At 47.1% G+C, this 6,673-nt stretch overlaps 1 long non-coding RNA gene across 1 annotated transcript; it reads left to right on the top strand.

The window, feature by feature from the left end:
- Window positions 1-450: 450 nt before the first annotated feature.
- LOC138526540 (uncharacterized) lies at window positions 451-1,254 on the top strand. The gene is made up of 3 exons (XR_011283615.1): window positions 451-560; window positions 649-684; window positions 1,148-1,254. It is a non-coding gene; the product is annotated as an uncharacterized lncRNA (long non-coding RNA).
- The last annotated feature ends 5,419 nt before the right edge of the window (window positions 1,255-6,673 follow it).

Here is a 6,673-nt window from a genome sequence, read left to right as displayed (position 1 = left end):
ACATATCTGCTAGCATACCCACATAACACTGACCCCTCTGCCAGCCCCTGTGTGTTTTGAGAACCTTTCTCAATAGTCATTGCAGATCTCGTAATGTGCTGTGGGAACTTGCATATCCAATCCACATAATCTATATGCTGCCAAGCATAATTCAATGCACCCTAGATATACGTTCATTATCTTAGTCACACTGGACTAGGTGTGGGATATCTAAACAAATATACTCACCTGCTGCTACTAACCACTTATTTCAGCGGTTTGAGCCATACTTGGATCTCCTTATTGATTACAAGCATTATGCTGTTTATCTTTGACAATGACGCTGTTTACATATATCGCGGTCCGCAAACGAATGGCGCGCACTGACATCATCCGCAATACGTGTGCACGTGACATCACCCACAAAACGTGCGCGTGACGTCACGCGCGCGACTCTGCCGCCTTGTACAAAGCGGCCATTAATATGCTTGGCTCTCTATTCACTCACACAGACTGGATGTGTGGATTTATCTTTGCATGGGGATTTGACCCCACGATTTGTGAGAGCATTTTTGCTACAGGTAAATACTTTTTGAGAACTCTGCACTACTAACATTCAGATAATTATGTATTACTTTTCACAATTGGCTTCATAATTCCACCCCTTAGAATTGGAATAATCTCAAGCATGACCTCTACCGGATGGTAAGTCTGCTAATTTTCAGTATATATTGCTTTATTCTGTGCACCAAAAAAAATTCTTTTGTTAATACACACAATTGGAAATAGACTTATACTTGTTCATTACATTTTGAGACATCCACTTTCTGTTTGCTCTAGTTAGGTTTTATTTATTTTTCCAGGTAACAAACGCATTTCCCATCACATACAATTTTGCTCTTCTTGAATCTGGATACACGATATGTTGCACCTTCCATCATGCACATTTTCGAATCATGCTCTTTCTTTGTTAATGATGTCCAAAGAGTAACTGGAATTTTGTTTTGTTTTTGTTCTTGGGTTATTATATTTCTTTCCTACTGGCTTCAACCTCACACTGAACACTGGTATGATATTTCCTTTGCTTTTCAATGTGCATGGCATTTTCATAATTTGGATGTTATACTACCTCGTTATGCCTTTCACTTTATATTTGACTATATTTCAGTTTCTTGTTATTATTTGGATAAATGTACAGCCTTGATAACGACCGGATAGGTCGAAACACGTGTTCGCTGTTCTACGAGTATTAAATTGTGCACTGAAGCCATTGAATACGTTTTTTCTTATGGACTTTAAAAACAAAACTTTGGATCTGCGCATTGTGCTTACCTTCATTGCCTAGCTTTCAATTTACTTGTCCTGGTGTTCACTAGGGGGCACCAGTGGAAGGGTGCCAATGCAGCAGGCCCAATTATTATCCAAAACCTGTGGTACCAACTTGCACACTGTATTCTAACGACCCCCATATCTTCTTTATCGATATACTGGATTTGGTGAACATTTCATTTGTCACAACACCACACTAACAGTGAAATATCTGAGAACCTTTGGACATGTATACTCTTTTGGACAGATTTTATCCTTGGTTGTATGGTTTGGACTGTATCACCTAAGCTGCAGACGTCCCACTATGCATTTCTTCTGATGAGAACATTAGTTGACTAGTGGGGAACATAGGGTTAAGAATGAGGTTTAATATTTTGCAGTCCAAAGGCAATGTTCCATATTTTGAGGGGGTCAGTACTCCCTTAACCCCCCAATAGTTGCACCCTAGGCATAGGGGTCTCAGTCAAAGTAGTCTCCTTTCTACAAACAAAATATAGTGTGCAGTGATGAGTTCATAAAGTTAAGACACCAGAGATTGTCTGATGGGTCTCAAACAGTTTAACTGCTGTCCTGGGACTAGTTGAACCATATCCTGGGTTTGCCCATTGGCCTCCTTCTAGTGGAGTTATGGCATCTCTGAATGGTTGTTTAGCACGGGAAGACTGGGACACTAGATCTAAGAGTGAGGGGGGGAGGGTAACAGATCAGTCTCTTGTGGTTGTTGCATTGTTTCCCCAACCAATATCCTTAACAGTGAGTCCCAGGCTAGCATGGATGGCATGTGGCACTGGGGCGCTTAGTGTCTAGGCCAGCTGATTCCATAGGTCATGTGGTTGATATGGATGTTTATGTTTATTTATCTGTAGAGTGTAACATTTGCCACAGGGGCATCTTGGCGCTAATCAGCAGAACAGTGGGTCAGAATGTTTTGAGAAAAGATGAGTTTTAAACGCTTCCTGAAAAAGAAAGTGATTAGACAAACTGTAAAGCTTAATGGGCAAAGAGTTCCACAGTGAGGAGGCTGTGACTGAAAAAGCCTGACCACCAATCCGGCTAAGTCTGCACCTCTAATAGCAGGCAGGCATCAGCAGAGCGAAGTGCACGGCCTGGTACATAAGGGCAGACATTCTCCTGGAGATATTCCACCCCCTGGCCATAGTAGGCAGGCTGCACGAAGCACGCAGCTTTAAATTTGATGCGATGAGCAACCGGCAGCCAGTGAAGATGGCAAAGCACTGGAGAGATATGAATGTAGCGGGAGGAAGACGTGGCAAGACGGGCTGCAGGAAAACATAGAAATCCTTAAGGAGGAATACCGAGAGCACTTGGAGCAGAAAGACCCAGAGGTCTTACATTTTACTCTATCACACATAAGAAATGATGTGAGAAAGTCGCATATTATTTAAAGAAATACACTACTGAACCCATACAGTGTTAGGTTAGCACAGTGCAAGCGTGCATACTCTGGGATGAAGACAAGATGTAGCCAAAAGATCTTTCAAGCTATCTACGGGTGCCATCATATAGTAATGCCTAAGTACAGCCATGGCTCTAGCATGGTGCTCTTTTCAGCCTCCCTACTGCAAGGGGTATGGCAAGGCTTTGTACTCCTGGGTATCACAACAAACAGCACTACTTGTGCACTACCCTGGTGCGGCAGTGTGCTAGTGCGCCGACATTGATCCTTTCAGCTTCTGTACTGCAAGGGCTGTGACATGGCTTAAGTCGAGCACAGGCTCCCAGGATCACAGCAAACAGAGCACTTGAGTGCTACCCTGGTGCGGCAGTGTGCTGGTGCGCCATCATTGATCCTTTCAGCCTCTGTACTGCAAGGCGTGTGACATGGCTTAGGTCGAGCACAGGCTCCCAGGATCACAGCAAACAGAGCACTTGAGTGCTACTCTGGTGCGGCAGTGTGCTGGTGTGCCATCTTTGATCCTTTCAGCCTCTGTACTGCAAGGCGTGTGACATGGCTTAGGTCGAGCACAGGCTCCAAGGATCACAGCAAACAGAGCACTTGAGTGCTACTCTGGTGTGGCAGTGTGCTGTTGCGCCATCTTTGATCCTTTCAGCCTCTGTACTGCAAGGGGTGTGACATGGCTTAAGTCGAGCACAGGCTCCCAGGATCACAGCAAACAGAGCACTTGAGTGCTACTCTGGTGCGGCAGTGTGCTGGTGCACCATCTTTGAACCTTTCAGCCTCTGTACTGCAAGGGGTGTGACATGGCTTAAGTCGAGCACAGGCTCCCAGGATCACAGCAAACAGAGCACTTGAGTGCTACTCTGGTGTGGCAGTGTGCTGTTGCGCCATCATTGATCCTTTCAGCCTCTGTACTGCAAGGGGTGTGACATGGCTTAGGTCGAGCACAGGCTCCCAGGATCAAAGCAAACAGAGCACTTGAGTGCTACTCTGGTGCGGCAGTGTGCTGGTGCACCATCATTGATCCTTTCAGCCTCTGTACTGCAAGGAGTGTGACATGGCTTAGGTCGAGCACAGGCTCCCGGGATCACAGCAAACAGAGCACTTGAGAGCTACTTTGGTGCGGCAGTGTGCTGGCGCGCCAAAAAGTATCCTTTCAGTCTCTGTTCTGCAAGGGGTGTGACATGGCTTAGGTCGAGCACAGGCTCTCGGGATCACAGGAGACAGAGCACTTGAGCGCTACTTTTATGCGGCAGTGTGCTGGCGTGTTGAAATGTATCCTTTCAGCCTCTGTACTGAAAGGGATGTGACATGGCTTAGGTCGAGCACAGGCTTCCGGTATCACAGCAAACAGAGCACTTGAGCACTACCTTTATGCGGCAGTGTGCTGGCACACTAGAATGTATCCTTTCAGTCTCTGTACTGCAAGTGGTGTGACATGGCTTAGGTCGAGCACAGGCTCCCGGGATCACAGCAAACAGAGCACTTAAGAGCTACTTTGGTGCGGCAGTGTTCTGGCGTGCCAAAATGTATCCTTTCAGCCTCTGTACTGAAAGGGGTGTGACATGGCTTAGGTCGAGCACAGGCTCCCGGGATCACAGCAAATAGAGCACTTTAGAGCTACTTTGGTGCAGCAGTCTGCTGGCGTGCCGAAATGTATCCTTTCAGTCTCTCTACTGCAAGGGGTGTGACATGGCTTACTTAGGTCGAGCACAGGCTCCCGGGATCACAGCAAACAGAGCATTTGAGTGCTACTCTGGTGCGGCAGTGTGTTGGTGCACCGAAATGTGTCCTTTCAGCCGCTGTACTGCAAGGGGTGTGACATGGCTTTGGTCGAGCACAGGCTCCTGGGGATCACAGCAAACTGAGCACTTGAGCACTACTTTGGCACGGCGTGGCTGCTGGCGCGCCGAACTTTCACCTCTCAGCCTCCCTACTGCAAGGCGCATGGAATTGCTTTTCTCAAGCAGGGCTCGTGGGGAAGACAGCAAACAGCGCCACTTGAGTGCTACTTTGGGGCAGCGCTGGCACGCCAAACTTGGTCCCTTCAGTCTCCCTACTATAAGGGGCAAGGCATGGCTTCGATCCCCTAGTTGTAATGTATTTTTTCCTAAAATTTTCTACCCTGGATGGTTCCGATTTGTGTTTGTGTTTTTGGCACTTTGAACTTTCATTTCTAGTGGCCAATAAAAAGAAAGGACATATCTAACATTGCGTCAGGGTTATGGCCACAAACCCTTAAACTCAATTCACTAGAGCCCTCCTTTAAACACATAGAGCCTGATTCACAAAGCTCTGTCCTTGCGCAAATATGAGGATGCTCGAGAGCATCAAAGATTTGCACCTGCTATGATATGATATGATATGATATGGTATTTGTAACGCGCCTATACACAAGTGTTTCAAGGCGCGACGAGGCAGGGAAACAAGGGGAAGAACAGACAAACGATCCTACTAGGCCAGGTGTCATTCAGATCGCGCAAGTGCAGAGGTAAGGGGAAAAGGAGAAAGTGCAGGGGGAGGAGGTGGGGGGGAAGTGCAGTACAAGGTAAGTAGCGTAATAAAATAATAAATAAAAAGGGCCAGCTGGTGGCAAGTGCAAGGTAAGTGCAGAGCAAGTGCTGAGAAGTGCTGGGAAGGGGGGCTGTAGGGATACAGTGACAGTCCCACAGTGCAGGGGGAGCCAGGGAGGCAGTGCAAGTGGAGAGTGGCTGGGCCCTGGACCGAGGTCGCTGAGAGTGGCCCAGATGCAGGTTTAGTGCAGAACTCAGTGGGGAGTAAGCAGGTTTAGCAGGGGAGAGGGAGAGAGAAGGCAGAAGCGAAGAGGAAGGTTTTGAGGTACTTCCGGAACCGGAGATGGTTCTCCTCAAGTTTCAGGGAGGCAGGAAGGCTGTTCCAGAGGGAGGCCCCTGCTGCGGAGAGAGATCTACCCCCAGCTCGTAGCTTCGAGAAGCGGCTGACCATGAGGGAGTTGGAGACGGATGAGCGAAGGGCTCGTGAAGGAAGATATTTAGGAAGAGAGAGTTGAAGGTATTTAGGCCCCAGGCCCCAGAAGGCCTTGTGGACAATGCAGAGGGTTTTGAACTTAATCCTCGCAGCCACTGGGAGCCAGTGAAGAGATTTCAGTCCTGGAGAGATACGGTCCCTGGGCTTGAGGCCAAGGACAAGTCTCGCAGTTCTGTTCTGGATAAGTTGCAGAGGGCGGAGAGTGGAGGCAGGCAGATTAAGATAGAGGCTGTTACAGTAGTCCAGCCTTGAGAGAACCAGGGCTCGGGAGACAGTGAGCTTCTGGGGGAAGGAGAGGAAGGGAAGAATACCTCTGAGGAGGTGCAGCTGGTAGTGTGACTTCTTAGAGACGTCAGATATATGAGGAGAGAAGGAGAGTGTGGAGTCGAAGATGACCCCGAGGTTTTTAGCCTTGCTATGTTGTACTGATGACAGCCTCTGATTTAGATTTATTTTAGCGAATCATATGTTGTCATTTTTTCAAAGATGTTGATGATTCTTCTAAAGAAGAAGCCATGTGTAGTTTAGAACAGCTGACAATAGATGCTCTGGAGTACACCAGGAGGTTTAAGCAGTTGACATTGTGGAAATCAAGAACGCAGGGTATACCGATTTATTTTAAAACTGGCCTTAAAGCGAACATTAAGGATGAACTGACAACAATTGTGTATCAAATGGCCTCTAGAGGACTACTTGAACGGGCCCTACTGATTTTTAATTGTGGGAATCAAGATGGGGTAGGCAGAGGAGACAAATTGAGGAAGTCCAGCTTATTGAAAGGCGATTCTTTCCACTGTTGAGTTTACTTATAATAATTTGGTTTATTCAGTGACACAGGTATTTCATTTTGCCTCTTCGATTGGTATGCACCTACCAACCTTTATTTGATGTGATTCCCTTGCTGTCCTACTATGCATACCGGTACATGAAGTTGGTAGC

Source organism: Ambystoma mexicanum, chromosome 7p (genome assembly GCF_040938575.1).
Source record: "Ambystoma mexicanum isolate Mex_15411 chromosome 7p, UKY_AmexF1_1, whole genome shotgun sequence".
Lineage (NCBI taxonomy): Eukaryota > Metazoa > Chordata > Amphibia > Caudata > Ambystomatidae > Ambystoma > Ambystoma mexicanum.
This window is presented reverse-complemented; position numbering and strand designations above follow the sequence as displayed.